A 16505-nucleotide genomic window follows, 5' to 3' on the forward strand; every position below is an offset into this window, starting at 1 on the left:
CAGACTCAATCCAGTCTTATCTCAACTGTAATCTCATATGATCTAAGTTTTTCTGGCATCCACCACCACGCAGCAGCACAATACATAATTAGTAAGCCACCTTACTCAAGACTTCACTAGCTAGTGATAGTAAGGAGGGGTAGTAGGTACTGGCGCTTTAGATGATGTCGATTTGTACGTTATCTACAGGTGGTGGATTGTTGGATTTGATAAAATGTACCCGGTCCGATCCAAAATAAGGGTCGTACGTGGAGAGAGTACAAATTTATGGGACATTAACTGAAATCATGAGTACATTTACTTCAGTGGTATACCTAAAAACATCTGTTTGTTCTAAATAAATAAAAATATAAAATTCAACATGAATTACATTACACGAGTTTGAAACAAAATTAGACTGGCACTCCTCGACGCTTCCTCCCTGGCACGACACTAGCTTCATGTGTATCCTGAGCACGACTTGTAACGAAATGAACAAATGATTTATGAGGGGGTATCCTTGATTCCCATGAAATTAGAATGAAGTCTCCTTTTGGTGTAACACTAGGATTTGTTAGAAGTTCCCCAAATGTCACACTTGGTTGTTTCTCCATTGAAGCATTAATTGTATAAGGTGTCATGCTAAGTGGATGTGAAGCAAGGTTTGTCATGTGACTAATGTCCACTGGATGACCTTGTTCTATAAGAATTCTCGGGTGCACACCATGTATGGAGAGGTTTCTTTTAGCCATTTCTATCCCCTTGTCCAATATGCAACGCCAAAACTGAGCATCGAGGTTCCTTCTCAATACATCTGCAACCTTATTTATTGTGACGAGTGAAGCTTGCGCATTGTGCAATACCTTGGCAAATTGATCTGCTATTTGTACTAGTCGCGGGTGTACTGCCGGGTCTACGCTTACAAATGCCAGTGTCTTGAAAAGATACCTCAACTGATCGTAAGATAGGAAACTTAGAAAAATCGGTTTCACCGATCCAAACCGGGATAATCATTTAAGTTTACTTACAATGATGATTTTGATTCCTTTGCCCATTGTTATGAGAAGTGAGTGGAACTTTTTCCAATCATCGTCACCCACATCAGAAGCAAACTCAATAACTACCAAGATCATCCCTTCCATGGTCCTGCCTGAAGGAAATATGCCCTAGAGGCAATAATAAAGTTATTATTTATTTCCTTATATCATGATAAATGTTTATTATTCATGCTAGAATTGTATTAACCGGAAACATAATACATGTGTGAATACATAGACAAACATAGTGTCTCTAGTATGCCTCTACTTGACTAGCTCGTTGAATCAAAGATGGTTAAGTTTCCTAGCCATGGACAAAAGAGTTGCAATTTGATTAACGGGATCACATCATTAGGAGAATGATGTGATTGACATGACCCATTCCGTTAGCCTAGCACTTGATCGTTTAGTATTCTGCTATTGCTTCCTTCATGACTTATACATGTTCCTGTAACTATGAGAATTATGTAACTCCCGTTTACCGGAGGAACACTTTGGGTGCTACCAAACGTCATAACGTAACTGGGTGATTATGAAGGAGTACTACAGGTGTCTCCGAAGGTACATGTTGAGTTAGCATAATTCGAGATTAGGTTTTGTCACTCCGATTGTCGGAGAGGTATCTCTGGGCCCTCTCGGCAATACTCATCACCTAAGCCTTGCAAGCATGTAACTAATGAGTTAGTTATAAGATGAAGTATTACAGAACGAGTAAAGAGACTTGTCGATAACGAGATTGAACTAGGTATTGGATACCGACGATCGAATCTCGGACAAGTAACATACCGATGACAAAGGGAACAACGTATGTTGTTATGCGGTTTGACCGATAAAGATCTTCGTAGAATATGTAGGAACCAATATGGGCATCCAGGTCCCGCTATTGGTTATTGACCAGAGATGTGTCTCAGTCATGTCTACATCATTCTCGAACCGTAGGGTCCGCACGCTTAAGGTTTCGATGACAGTTATATTATGAGTTTATGTATTTTGATGTACCGAAGGTTGTTCGGTGTCCCGGATATGATTACGGACATGACGAGGAGTCTCGAAATGGCCGAGACATAAAGATTGATATATTGGACGGATATATTTGGACACCGGAAAGGTTCCGGAGAAGTTTGGAGCCCCGGGAGGTTACCGGAACCCCCCGGGAGGTATATGGGCCTTATTGGGCCCATGTAGGAGGAAGAGAGAAGGAGCAAGGGAGGGGGGCGCCCCCCCCCCCAAGCCCAATCCGAATTGGGGAGGGGGGCCGCCCCCCCCCCCTTTCCTTTCTCCTTCCCCCTCTTCCTATTACTACTACTAGTACTACTTCCTAATACTAGTACTCTTTCCTTCCCCATCCAAATAAGATAAGGAAAAGAGAGGGAAACCTACTTGGAGTAGGTTTCCCCCTCCTCATGGCGCCCCCCCCTAGGGCCGGCCACCTCCTCCCTCCCTCCTTTATATACGGGGGTAGGGGGGCACCCTAGAACACACAAGTTGATCATTGATCGTTCCTTAGCCGTGTGCGGTGCCCCCCTCCATGATATTACACCTCGGTCATATTGTAGCGGTTCTTAGGCGAAGCCCTGCAACAGGAGAACATCAAGATCGTCACAACGCCGTCGTGCTGACGGAACTCCCCCTCGGCGCCTCTGCTGGATCGGAGATCAAGGGTGCGTCATCGAGCTGTACGCGTGTCAAGAACTCGGAGGTGCCGGAGTAACGGTACTTGGATCGGTTGAACCGGAGGACGTACGACTACTTCCTCTATGTTGCGTCAATGCTTCTGCTTCGGTCTACGAGGGTACGTAGACAACACTCTCCCCTCGTTGCTATATCATCACCATGATCTTGCGTGTGCGTAGGAAATTTTTTGAAATTACGACGTTCCCCAACAGTGGCATCCGAGCCTAGGTTTTATGCGTTGATGTTATATGCACGAGTAGAACACAAGTGAGTTGTGGACGATATAAGTCATACTGCCTACCAGCATGTCATACTTCGGTTCAGCGGTATTGTGAGATGAAGCGGCCCTACGCGTACGCTTACGCGAGACTGGTTTCACCGTTACGAGCACTCGTGCTTAAAGGTGGCTGGCGGGTGTCTGTCTCTCTCACTTTAGTTGAACCGAGTGTGGCTACGCCCGGTCCTTGTGAAGGTTAAAACGGAGTCTATTTGACAAACTATCGTTGTGGTTTTGATGTGTAGGTGAGATTGGTTCTTGCTTAAGCCCGTAGCAGCCACGTAAAATTTGCAACAACAAAGTAGAGGACGTCTAACTTGTTTTTGCAGGGCATGTTGTGATGTGATATGGCCAAGACATGATGCTATATTTTATTGTATGAGATGATCATGTTTTGTAACCGAAGTTATCGGCAACTGGCAGGAGCCATATGGTTGTCGCTTTATTGTATGAAATGCAAACGCCCTGTAATTGCTTTACTTTATCACTAAGCGGTAGCGATAGTCGTAGAAGCAATAGATGGCGTAACGACAACGATGCTACGATGGAGATCAAGGTGTCGCGCCGGTGACAATGGTGATCACGACGGTGCTTCGAAGATGGAGAGCACAAGCACAAGATGATGATGGCCATATCATATCACTTATATTGATTGCATGTGATGTTTATCCTTTATGCATCTTATCTTGCTTTGATTGACGGTAGCATTTTAAGATGATCTCTCACTAATTATCAAGAAGTGTTCTCCCTGAGTATGCACCGTTGCGAAAGTTCTTCGTGCTGAGACACCACATGATGATCGGGTGTGATAGGCTCTACGTTCAAATACAACGGGTGCAAAACAGTTGCACACGCGGAATACTCAGGTTATACTTGACGAGCCTAGCATATACAGATATGGCCTCGGAACACGGAGACCGAAAGGTCGAGCGTGAATCATATAGTAGATATGATCAACATAGTGATGTTCACCATTGAAAACTACTCATCTCACGTGATGATCGGACATGGTTTAGTTGATTTGGATCACGTGATCACTTAGAGGATTAGAGGGATGTCTATCTAAGTGGGAGTTCTTAAGTAATATGATTAATTGAACTTTAATTTATCATGAACTTAGTCCTGGTAGTATTTTGCAAATTATGTTGTAAATCAATAGCTCGCGTTGTTGCTTTCATATGTTTATTTTGATATGTTCCTAGAGAAAATTGTGTTGTAAAATGTTAGTAGCAATGATGCGGATTAGATCCGTGATCTGAGGTTTATCCTCATTGCTGCACAGAAGAATTATGTCCTTAATGCACCACTAGGTGACAGACCTATTGCAGGAGCAGATGCAGACGTTATGAACGTTTGGCTAGCACAATATGATGACTAGTGCACCATGCTTAACGGCTTAGAATCGGGATTTCAAAGACGTTTTGAACGTCATGGACCATATGAGATGTTCCGGAAGTTGAAGTTAATATTTCAAGCAAATACCCGAGTTGAGAGATATGAAGTCTCCAACAAGTTCTATAGCTAAAAGATGGAGGAGAATCGCTCAACTAATGAGCATGTGCTCAGATTGTCTGGGTACTACAATCGCTTGAATCAAGTGGGAGTTAATCTTCCAGATAAGATAGTGATTGATAGAATTCTCTAGTCACCACCACCAAGTTAGTAGAACTTCATGATGAACTATAATGCAAGGGATGACAAAAACGATCCCCGAGCTCTTCATGATGCTAAAATCGACGAAGGTAGAAATCAAGAAAAACATCAAGTGTTGATGGTAGACAAGACCACTAGTTTTCAGTAAAAGGGCAAAGGAAAGAAGGGGAACTTCAAGAAGAACGGCAAGCGAGTTGCTGCTCAAGTGAAGAAACCCAACTCTGGTCCTAAACCTGAGACTAAGTGCTTCAACTGCAAAAGGATTGGGCACTGGAAGCAGAACTACCCCAAGTGATTGGCGGATAAGAAGGATGGCAAAGTGAACATAAGTATATTTGATATACATGTTATTGATGTGTACTTTACTAGTGTTTATAGCAACCCCTCAGTATTTAGTACTGGTTCAGTTGCTAAGATTAGTAACTCGAAACGGGAGTTGCAGAATAAACAGAGACTAGTTAAGGGTGAAGTAACGATGTGTGTTGGAAGTGGTTCCAAGATTGATATGATCATCATCGTACACTCCCTATACTTTCGGGATTAGTGTTAAACCTAAATAAATGTTATTTGGCGTTTGCGTTGAGCACGAATATGATTTGATCATGTTTATTGCAATACGGTTATTCATTTAAAGTTAAAGAATAATCGTTATTCTGTTTACATGAATAAGACCTTCGATGGTTATACACCCAATGAAAATAGTTTGTTGAATCTCGATCGTAGTGATACACATATTCATAATATTGATGCCAAAAGATGCAAAGTTAATAATGATAGTGCAACTTATTTGTGGCACTGCCGTTTGGGTCATATCGGTGTAAAGCGCATGAAGAAACTCCATAAAGATGGATTTTCGGAATCACTTGGTTATGAATCATTTGATGCTTGCGAACCGTGCCTTTTGCGCAAGATGACTAAAACTCCGTTCTCCAGAACAATGGAACAAGCTACTGACTTATTGGAAATAATACATACCGATGTATGCGATCCAATGAGTGTTGATGCTCGTGGCAAGTATCGTTATTTGTTGGCCTTCACAAGATGATTTGAGAAGATATGGGTATATCTACTTGATGAAACATAAGTCTGAAATAGTTGAAAGGTTCAAAGAATTTCAGAGTGAAGTGGAGAATCATCATAACAAGAAAATAAAGTTTCTGTGATTTGATCGCGGAGACAAATATTTGAGTTATGAGTTTGGTCTTCAATTAAAACAATGTGGAATAGTTTCACAGCTCACGCCACCTAGAACACCACAACGTTATGGTGTGTCCGAACATCGTAACCGCACTTTATTGAATATGGTGCGACCTATGATGTCTCTTATCGGTTTTACCACTATCGTTTTGGGGATATGCATTAGAGACAGCTGCATTCACGTTTAAAAAGGGCACCATCTAAATCCATTGAAACGACACCATATGAACTATGGTTTAGCAGTAAACCTAAGTTGTCGTTTCTTAAGTTTGGAGTTGCGATGCTTATATGAAAAAGGTTTTCAACCTGATAAGCTCGAACCCAAATCGGAGAAGTGCGTCTTCATAGGATACCCAAAGGTAACTATTGGGTAGACCTTCTATCACAGATCCGAAGGCAAGTTATTCGTTGCTAAAATGGATCCTTTCTAGAGAAGAAGTTTCTCTCGAAAGAAGTGAGTGGGAGGAAAGTAGAACTTGATGAGGTAACTGTACCTTCTCCCGAATTGGAAAATAGTTCATCACTGAAATCAGTTCCAGTGATTCTTACACCAATTAGTGAGGAAGCTAATGATGATGATCATGAAACTTCAGATCAAGTTACTACAGAACCTCGTAGGCCTTCCAGAGTACGGTCCGCACCAGAGTGGTACGGTAATCCTGTTCTGGAAGTCGTGTTACTAGACCATGATGAACCTACGAACTATGAGGAAGCGATGATGAGCCCAGATTCCATGAAATGGCTTGAGGCCATAAAATCTGAGATATGATCCATGTATGAGAACAAAGTATGGACTTTGATTGACTTGCTCAATGATCAGCAAGCCATGTTAAATAAATGGATCTTCAAGAGGAAGACGGACACTGATAGTAGTGTTACTATCTACTAAGCTCGACTTGTTGCGAAAGTTTTTCAACAAGTTCAAAGTGTTGAATACGATGAGATTTTCTCACTCGTATCGAAACTTAAGTCTGTCCGAATCATGTTAGCAGTTGCCACATTTTATGAAATCCGGCAAATGGATGTCAAAACTGCATTCCTTAATGAATTTATTAAAGAAGAGTTGTATATGATGCAACCAGAAGGTTTTGTCAATCCTAAAGATGTTAACAAAGTGTGCAAGCTCCAGCGATCCATCTGTGGACTGGTGCAAGCATCTCGGAGTTGGAATATACGCTTTGATGAGTTGATCAAAGCATATGGTTTTATACAGACTTTTGAAGAAACCTGTATTTACAATAAAGTGAGTGGGAGCACTACAGCATTTCTGATAAATATATGTAAATGACATATTGTTGATCAGAAATAATGTATAATTATTCTGTAAAGCATAAAGGAGTGTTTGAAAGGAGTTTTTCAAAGAAAGACCTCGGCGAAGCTACTTACACATTGAGCTTCAAGATCTATATAGATAGATCAAAGACACTTGATAAGATTTTTCAATGAGTACATACCTTGATAAATTTTTTGAAACAGTTCAAAATGGAACAGTCAAAGAAGGAGTTCTTGGCTGTGTTGCAAGGTGTGAAGTTGAGTAAGACTCAAGACCCGACCATGGCAGAAAATAGAAAGAGAATGAAAAGTCATTCCCTATGCCTCAGTCATAGGTTCTATAAAGTATGCTAAGCTATGTACCAGACCTATTGTATACCTTGCTCTTTATTTGGCAAGGGAGTACAATAGTGATCTAGGAGTAGATCACTGCACATTGGTCAAGAATATCCTTAGTAAGGACTAAGGAAATATTTCTCGATAATGGAAGTGATAAAAGAGCTCGTCGTAAAAAGGTTACAGCGATGCAAGCTTTTACACCAATCCAGATGACTCTAAGTCTCAATCTGGATACATGTTGAAAGTGGGAGAAATTAGCTAGAGTAGCTCCGTGCAGAGCATTGTGGACATAGAATATTTGCAAAATACATACAGGTCTGAATATGACAGACCCGTTGACTAAGCTTCTCTCACGAGCAAAACATAATCACACCTTAGTACTCTTTGGGTGTTAATCACATAGCGATGTGAACTAGATTATTGACTCTAGTAAACCCTTTGGGTGTTGGTCACATGATGATGTGAACTATGGGTGTTAATCATATACAGATATGAATATTGATCACATAGCGATGTGAACTAGATTATTGACTCTAGTGCAAGTGGGAGACTGAAGGAAATATGCCCTAGAGGCAATAATAAAGTTATTATTTATTTCCTTATATCATGATAAATGTTTATTATTCATGCTAGAATTGTATTAACCGGAAACATAATACATGTGTGAATACATAGACAAACATAGTGTCTCTAGTATGCCTCTACTTGACTAGCTCGTTGAATCAAACATGGTTAAGTTTCCTAGCCATGAACAAAAGAGTTGTCATTTGATTAACGGGATCACATCATTAGGAGAATGATGTGATTGACATGACCCATTCCGTTAGCCTAGCACTTGATCGTTTAGTATTCTGCTATTGCTTCCTTCATGACTTATACATGTTCCTGTAACTATGAGAATTGTGTAACTCCCGTTTACCGGAGGAACACTTTAGGTACTACCAAACGTCACAACGTAACTGGGTGATTATAAAGGAGTACTACAGGTGTCTCCGAAGGTACATGTTGAGTTAGCATAATTCGAGATTAGGTTTTGTCACTCCGATTGTTGGAGAGGTATCTCTGGGCCCTCTTGGCAATACTCATCACCTAAGCCTTGCAAGCATGTAACTAATGAGTTAGTTATAAGATGAAGTATTACAGAACGAGTAAAGAGACTTGTCGATAACGAGATTGAACTAGGTATTGGATACCGACGATCGAATCTCGGACAAGTAACATACCGATGACAAAGGGAACAACGTATGTTGTTATGCGGTTTGACCGATAAAGATCTTCGTAGAATATGTAGGAACCAATATGGGCATCCAGGTCCCGCTATTGGTTATTGACCAGAGATGTGTCTCAGTCATGTCTACATCGTTCTCGAACCGTAGGGTCCGCACGCTTAAGGTTTCGATGACAGTTATATTATGAGTTTATGTATTTTGATGTACCGAAGGTTGTTCGGAGTCCCGGATATGATTACGGACATGACGAGGAGTCTCGAAATGGTCGAGACATAAAGATTGATATATTGGACGGATATATTTGGACACCGGAAAGGTTCCGGAGAAGTTTGGAGCCCCGGGAGGTTACCGGAACCCCCCGGGAGGTATATGGGCCTTATTGGGCCCATGTAGGAGGAAGAGAGAAGGAGCAAGGGAGGGGGGCGCGCCCCCCCAAGCCCAATCCGAATTGGGGAGGGGGCCGCCCCCCCCCCCTTTCCTTTCTCCTTCCCCCTCTTCCTATTACTACTACTAGTACTACTTCCTAATACTAGTACTCTTTCCTTCCCCATCCAAATAAGATAAGGAAAAGAGAGGGAAACCTACTTGGAGTAGGTTTCCCCCTCCTCATGGCGTGCCCCCCCTAGGGCCGGCCACCTCCTCCCTCCCTCCTTTATATACGGGGGTAGGGGGGCACCCTAGAACACACAAGTTGATCATTGATCGTTCCTTAGCCGTGTGCGGTGCCCCCCTCCACGATATTACACCTCGGTCATATTGTAGCGGTGCTTAGGCGAAGCCCTGCAACAGGAGAACATCAAGATCGTCACCACGCCGTCGTGCTGACGAAACTCCCCCTCGGCGCCTCTGCTGGATCGGAGATCGAGGGTGCGTCATCGAGCTGTACGCGTGTCAAGAACTCGGAGGTGCCGGAGTAACGGTACTTGGATCGGTTGAACCGGAGGACGTACGACTACTTCCTCTACGTTGCGTCAACGCTTCCGCTTCGGTCTACGAGGGTACGTACACAACACTCTCCCCTCGTTGCTATATCATCACCATGATCTTGCGTGTGCGTAGGAATTTTTTTGAAATTACTACGTTCCCCAACACTGCCATGGTCAAGTATCTTCAAAAGGCTTTCTCCATTCAAGTGCAAAATAAAGGAGAAGCGCGAGCAAACCCTTTTGTCGCTGCACACATGAGCAACCAATGTCTTCTTTCCAATTGCAGCACCTCCTATGATTGGAAGAACGGCCGGTGCATGATCACCAGGAGGGTTGTTGTGCTGCAACAAGAAGCTCAAGAGTTTTTGCTTCTCAGCGTGTCGGCCGAACATGAAATTTTTAGTGTAAAGATACACATCGTATGGTCTACGAGACATGCGTTCACAGCCACCCAGAAGCAAAACAAATTCTGTCATGTTAGCAACTACGACTTCTAAGCTTTCCAAGGAACCATGAGACTCAAGGCACATGGTTTTGTCATTCTTCTCAGTTGTTCGAGAACGCTTGAGGGGAATGTCTAAATACAAGTTGCTGCAAGATGAGTCGTTGATGGATGGTTCGGTACCGCAAGGTGTCCAGCACACGGTATCCTCCATACATGGCCTCCGAGAGCATCTTGAGCTGCAACTGCATCGCAGAGTTGGTTATGTACCGCGCATCTGCCTCCTCAACGACTGTGCTGACTCTCATCAGGAGGCGCTGCAACCTCTCCGCCACCTTCTCTGATTGTGCATGGCTGTTGGAGTGGTACTTGTTCATCAGGAAGGAGATGAACCGGCTCACAATTTCGCCAACAACTGCAGACTTGACAACCTCCATGGCTGATGGTCGATCTCTCTCGAGAAATCAACTAGACTGCTCTCTTCCAAGTCTTGCAAACACTCTTGGCAAACATAAAGAAGTCTACAGGGATGACTAAATGTTTGACTGGAGTAGTGGGTTGGTGACACTTCTGAACGGCCCAAACCAAACACGTGACAAAGACAAGCCAACTTGTCCAAGACACATGAAAAAATCGACCACTATTTTTGTACTCACAATAGGTCCAAATTAATCGTGGTTCCATAGCAAAACGTATATTTAATTATCTGTGCATTTGTCTTTCTTTGGGCTCCCTTTTACATTTTACACACGAGGAATATCTGTTAGAATTAATGGGCTAGGCCCATAGCAATTTCTGAAATCTCAAAGCCCATGTGTAAAATGGCAAGTGGTGGTGCTAAGTTTAGTCCCACCTTGAAAGTTGAAGAAGAGTTGGACCTCTTTATATAGTGGGTTCTCTCCACCACTCTAAGTGGTGTGTGAGAAGAGAAAGGGAAAACCACACGCGCGCGCTCGCTCGCCTGGCCGGGGCGGGGCGGGGCGGGGCGGGGCGGGGCCGCGCGTACATGCGACATGCGCGTGAATGGTCCGTCTCCTTGCAGGAGCGCAACTTCCTTTTGCCGTTTTATTTTTTATGTCTTGGCAGACAAGTTTTGATTTCTTGTCCGGTAAGTATACGAATTAGAAACCAACTCGGTTTGGGATTGTAGTCGCGACACAATACCGCCTCTGGTCCTAATATATATACAGCTACCGGCTACGGCCAGAGATACACCGAAAAACATCTAGTGTTTTGCCTCATCTCACAACTTGCGCCGCCATCGTAGTCTACTCCATCCCAAACGCCGGCGTGCATCGGCGCGTGGGAGAGCAGGTCTCCGGAACCGTTCGTCTTTGCAATCCTGTACCGGGAGAGGACGAATTAGGTTTTTGGGAAGCGCTATGCGCGACTGCTCAAATTCGTCATCACGGGTCGTCTTCCGTCCAAGTCGGACGGTGCTACTCATCGTCGTATTCATCGCCGTCAGCAGCAGATCGTCGCCAACATCGTCATCAACACTGTCGCACCCATAATAGCTAACGATCAGTACGTCCAACATCCTTTGTTCATGTCTGTTTCTACAGCTATTGTTACGTGCTTGCTGCTGTTATGCATGTCTTGCTGTTCTTCTAGTTTGCTAGATTATTGCATGCTAGTATCTCTTCTAGTCGTGAATTATTTACTGGAATTAATCATGAACTTGCCTAATATTCCAACAATATCATCCACCCTAGCTACTCTAGCAAAGTTTGACCGTGGAAATTGTTTGGGCTTTTCTAGCTGAATTTCAGTGGAGAATCATGACACAACTCGTTGGCATGGACACGATATGCCCCCTTTCTACCTCTGTCAGTGATGATGAGAATCCCAACTCCATACGTCAGTGATGATGAATATCTTTTGCAGGCTTACCTGTATGCTACCTGGGGTGTCTCTGTTCATGCTTCACCATGTGTCAAACTAATCTTGAATTATAATTCTATTCTAAATTTCTAGCCCGTTGTTGCTGTTCTTTTCTTCTTCCATTTTCCTCACCGAAGTTTGAATTCTTGGGCACAAGTAATAAGTCGAGAAAAAGCGGATAACATTGTGTACTGCTATACTCTCATACAATTGATGTACATTTCCTTGATTTTTGACTCACAAAAAACATTTCCTTGATTTTACGCAGCATAATATACTTGAAGTTCTGATATCCAGAAGCCCCTACTTGAGTAATCTTTATGAAGATATGTAACTTGTCCATTGATATATTCTCACTGAATGAATTGCAAAAAACCACCACATTTTATGTTTATATTCGGATTTGCCACCACATTTCTTGGGCGCCCCAAAAATCTACCAGTTTCCTTGTCAATTTTCTCAATAAACACTAATGAGCAATTTGGATGATTTAATCCAATTTCTGACAGAAAGGGCCCACCTGTAAACGCTGACGTGGCACTAAAAGTCAAAGAAAACTTTGTTGACTGTTAAATTAGACAGAGGGCCCACTGGTCAGGAACCCCCCTCCCCGCAATCCCATGAGCTCCACCTCTCTGGAGCCGCCCGTTCGTCCTCGACCAGATGGCCGGCGCCGCCCAGCCACCTCTCCTCCTGTGCTCCGCCCCTCTACCATCCGCCACGTCTTCTCCCTCCCGACGCTGGCCAGATCTACCGCCCCGCGTCCCATCCCGCACAACCACATAGCGGATCCAGCGATGCAGCCCCTCCCCTACCCCGACTAGGTCTGTGCTCTTCCTCTCCGGCATGCGGTGATCCGGTCCCCAGCTCTGAGCTCTTCGGCATGCGGCGGCGCTGCGGTTCCTGATCGGGGCTTGGGTGCCCGCCGAGGAGCAACCGCCCGTGCTGCGGCCGCCGAGCTCCTGGCCTGGGCCGCCGCGACCAGGTTAGCCTTACTGTGGCTGCCCTCCTCGCTCGAGGCCGTCGGCGTGGCCACTGAAGTTGGCTTTCCGAGCCCTTTGTCCACGCCAATCTCCCTTCGACGGTGACAGTGCTCACTGGCAAAACAACCTCCCTACAAGGGGGTCCATTGTAATCTAATTTTGTTTCTAGGGTGACTTTTGCAATTTTGGAGGGACCCTTTTATTAGTTCAACTGATGACTGGTGGGCGCCATGTCTAACTTAACGGTCGACAAACGTGTTGACTGTTATATGCCACGTCAGCGCTTACAGGCGGGCCCTTTCTGTCAGAAATTGGATTAAATCGTCCCAAATTGATTATTAGTGTTTATTGAGAAAATTGGCAAGGAAACTCGTAGATTTTTAGGGCGTTCAAGGAATGTGGTTGCAAATCCGGATGTGAACTTAAAATGTGGTGGTTTTTTGCAATTCACTCATTCTCACTCTTGTTGGTTCTGCAGCTTCCCCCTGCTGCTCGCCGCCAAGGCCAACAACGGTGCACCGATCTCGCCGGCTGCCGCTTTGCATGAAGGTGCTCGTCCACAAGCTCACCAGGTACTCGCTAGCAAGTACTTCTCCCCGCCACGACGGTGGAAGTGGGTGGTGAGGAAGTTTAAGTGTTTACTCTTTAAGTAGAATAGTGAGCTCAACTAATATAGAGATACATTTGCTCACAGTCACAGCCCAGACCTTCAGAGCTGCGTCTATTTATTTTAGATTTCGTATTTTATTTTGATCACAAATCATTACAATAAAAACCTGCACAAATATATAGTACAACTTGACCACTTAACCATTGCTCCTAGGTAGGCATGTCAATGGGGATTTTGTGCTGTTATATTCTTCGTAATAAAATTCAGACTAATCGACAACAAGTACTGTTGGACTGAAGACAGCAGACAATGATTCATTCGGGAGCTCTTTTGTATATATATAGGTCAGCTAATTCTTGGTCCGAATTTCGTCCGTCGTTCGGTTGGATAGCTAAAGAAATAGAGAATTTTCGTTCATCTTTCGGTTGTACAGCTAAAGAAATAGAAAAAAGGAAAAAGGAGTTGCGGTGGGAGTTGAACCCCAGAGCTCCCGCTTGCTTTCTGACAAAGACCTGTTGAACTAACTCTCTGTTGTGATGGAAAAATAGAATTAGACACTACATAATATAGACAAACTTATGGACCCTCTATCACGCAGATGGGCTGATGTTGGGCCTGGTCTGCAGAAAAAATAGTTATTCCTACAGGAAGGACAAAGGCAACTGAACTGACTTACAATTCCCCCTCAAAAAGCAAATGCTGGCTTACAATTATGTTAGGATAGGAAAACAAGCGGCATTTTTAAATTAATTAGCCCCGCATCTCTTTTTTACATCAAAACCCACCAAGTATATAGTGAGTGGTACTAGAATCAACAAGCAGCGATCAAAGAATCAGATATGAATTCAGATATAAGGACGAGGAACATGCATGGCCTGCGCATATACACACACTTAAAAAGAGTTTCATGCTACGCGGGACAAGAAACAATGTATTTACAAAGAGGCAAAAAGAACTCAAACTTATAAAATGAACAAGGACGGAATTATAGGAACACAAGTTTACTGCTGAATATGATTTTCAATTATTCAAAACCTGTACAACATCAGAACACTTCTTAATTACAGATTCGGCTAATTATTGTGATTTTATATTATTATATGAAATGTTATTTTATCTGATGAACAATAATGTTATTCCAAGCGTAAAATCATAGTTTGGAAATCTATCTATTTGCTATCTCATTTTCCCTTAGTTGAAGAGACAATCGATCGCCCCTGCTCTATTTTATATATATTTTCATGCATGTCATTACGTGAATGTTTCAGTTATATATTTGATAATTTACTCCTTCCGTTTTTATTAACTCTGCATATTAGGTTTGGTCAAAGTCAAGCTTTATTAATTTTCACAAATTTATAGACAAAAATATTAACATATACAATTACAAATCAATACCAGTAGATTTATTATTAAATGTACTTCCACTTCATATAGATTTTTTATGATAAATATTTATATTCTTTTCTATAAACTTGGTCAAATTTTAGTAAGTTTGACGCCAGTCAACTGTAATATGCTGAGTAAATAGAAATGGAGGGAGTACATAGAAACCTATTTTTTTTAATGGATGAACTTTGTATACTCTACACCAGGTATGAGGGAATATTTACATTTCTAAAGGCCCAGTGCATTGTTGTAAATTTTTCCATTAAAGTGATTGTCAAATTCTATTTTGTATCCAATACTGGCTTAAGCTATCGAATAAAGCTATTGTAAATGTGCCTTGGTACTCCTACAATACTCAGACGGCTTTTCGAGATTGCTACCTCGTAGGCACATTTACCAACCACACTCGACCAAAAAGAAAACAGAAATAATGTAAATTTAATCATTTCTTACAACATGAGGCAACCTCCATCGTTCAATATCCAATCAAGACGAGCAAACCCAACTAAGAACTTTTTAGAGTCATCGAAAGATCGTGCGTTAGAGAAAGGAGTCATACATGATGCAGAACACGAAGAGACATATATATAGGGTGGAGAAAGGAGTAATTCAACAGTAAAAAAGATCGGCATTGTCGCGTGATGCACATGATTGTCAAAATATATGTGATACACACAATTGATATGGAACCATAGAATATGTATCCTAAAGATATGTCACACAAAATTGGTATTGTATAATAAAATATGTATGCCCCGTTGCAACGCACGGACATTTGTGCTAGTATTATCAAAGAAAACAAACTCCACAGAAACCCTTGTCAGTGGCCATTACCTGTCGATATGCTTTGCGGGGTTTCCTGACAGCAGGCGACACTGTCCGCCACCTGTGTCGTAGCCGGACGCTGGCCGCGTTCAGATGGAGTGGTCCGTATAGCAACCAGACTCATAATTTGGTGGGCTCAAACGGGTCCTCTTTTCAGTGCTGAAACAGGCTTTGGACTGAATTTAGCAACAGCCATATTAGACGGATTTTCTGTTAGTTTTTTCGCGTGGATTTCACACAGAAGTTACCTCCAATATTGTTTGTTTGAGTGGAGTGAAACCTACGGCTGGACAGGTATTTCGCACTTGCTGCCTTAGCAAATGGGCCGCCGGCGCGTCGGTAATTGGGCTGTATCATCAGTTCATCACATCTTCCGCGCGCCCCAGGAAAGGTGGCGGCGGGGCGTTTCCCCCCTCCGCAGCATTGTGTGCGCATGCGCTGCCAGCGTCGCCTCGGGCGCGGGCGAGATGCAGGGCCGCGGGAGTGGCTACAGCGCAGGGAGAGGCCAGATCATGGCCGGGCATGGCCGGATCTAGCTTCTCCGCCCCGTTGGCCGCCCTTGATGGGGCTCGGTGGCTTCGTTCTAGCGACCAGCGAGGGCGGCGGCCCCGAACGACAGAGGATGTGCCGGCGGCTGTGGTCTCGCGACGGGCGACACGGCGACCACGGTGGTGGACGATTCGTGCGCAAGACGCTTCATGGAGGCCATTGGTACAGATCTGGGTGAAGACCTGCTCGCGGCTGCTGCCGAGGCCGGCGATGGCGGCACTATACGGTGTCGTTCCCTTG

General features: G+C 43.5%; 1 pseudogene; it reads right to left on the bottom strand.

Annotated features, from left to right (window-relative positions):
• Positions 1-392: 392 nt before the first annotated feature.
• LOC119360207 lies at positions 393-10462 on the bottom strand (annotated as a pseudogene).
• Between the last annotated feature and the right edge of the window lie 6043 nt (positions 10463-16505).

The sequence above is a fragment of the Triticum dicoccoides genome, chromosome 2B, assembly GCF_002162155.2.
Source record: "Triticum dicoccoides isolate Atlit2015 ecotype Zavitan chromosome 2B, WEW_v2.0, whole genome shotgun sequence".
Lineage (NCBI taxonomy): Eukaryota > Viridiplantae > Streptophyta > Magnoliopsida > Poales > Poaceae > Triticum > Triticum dicoccoides.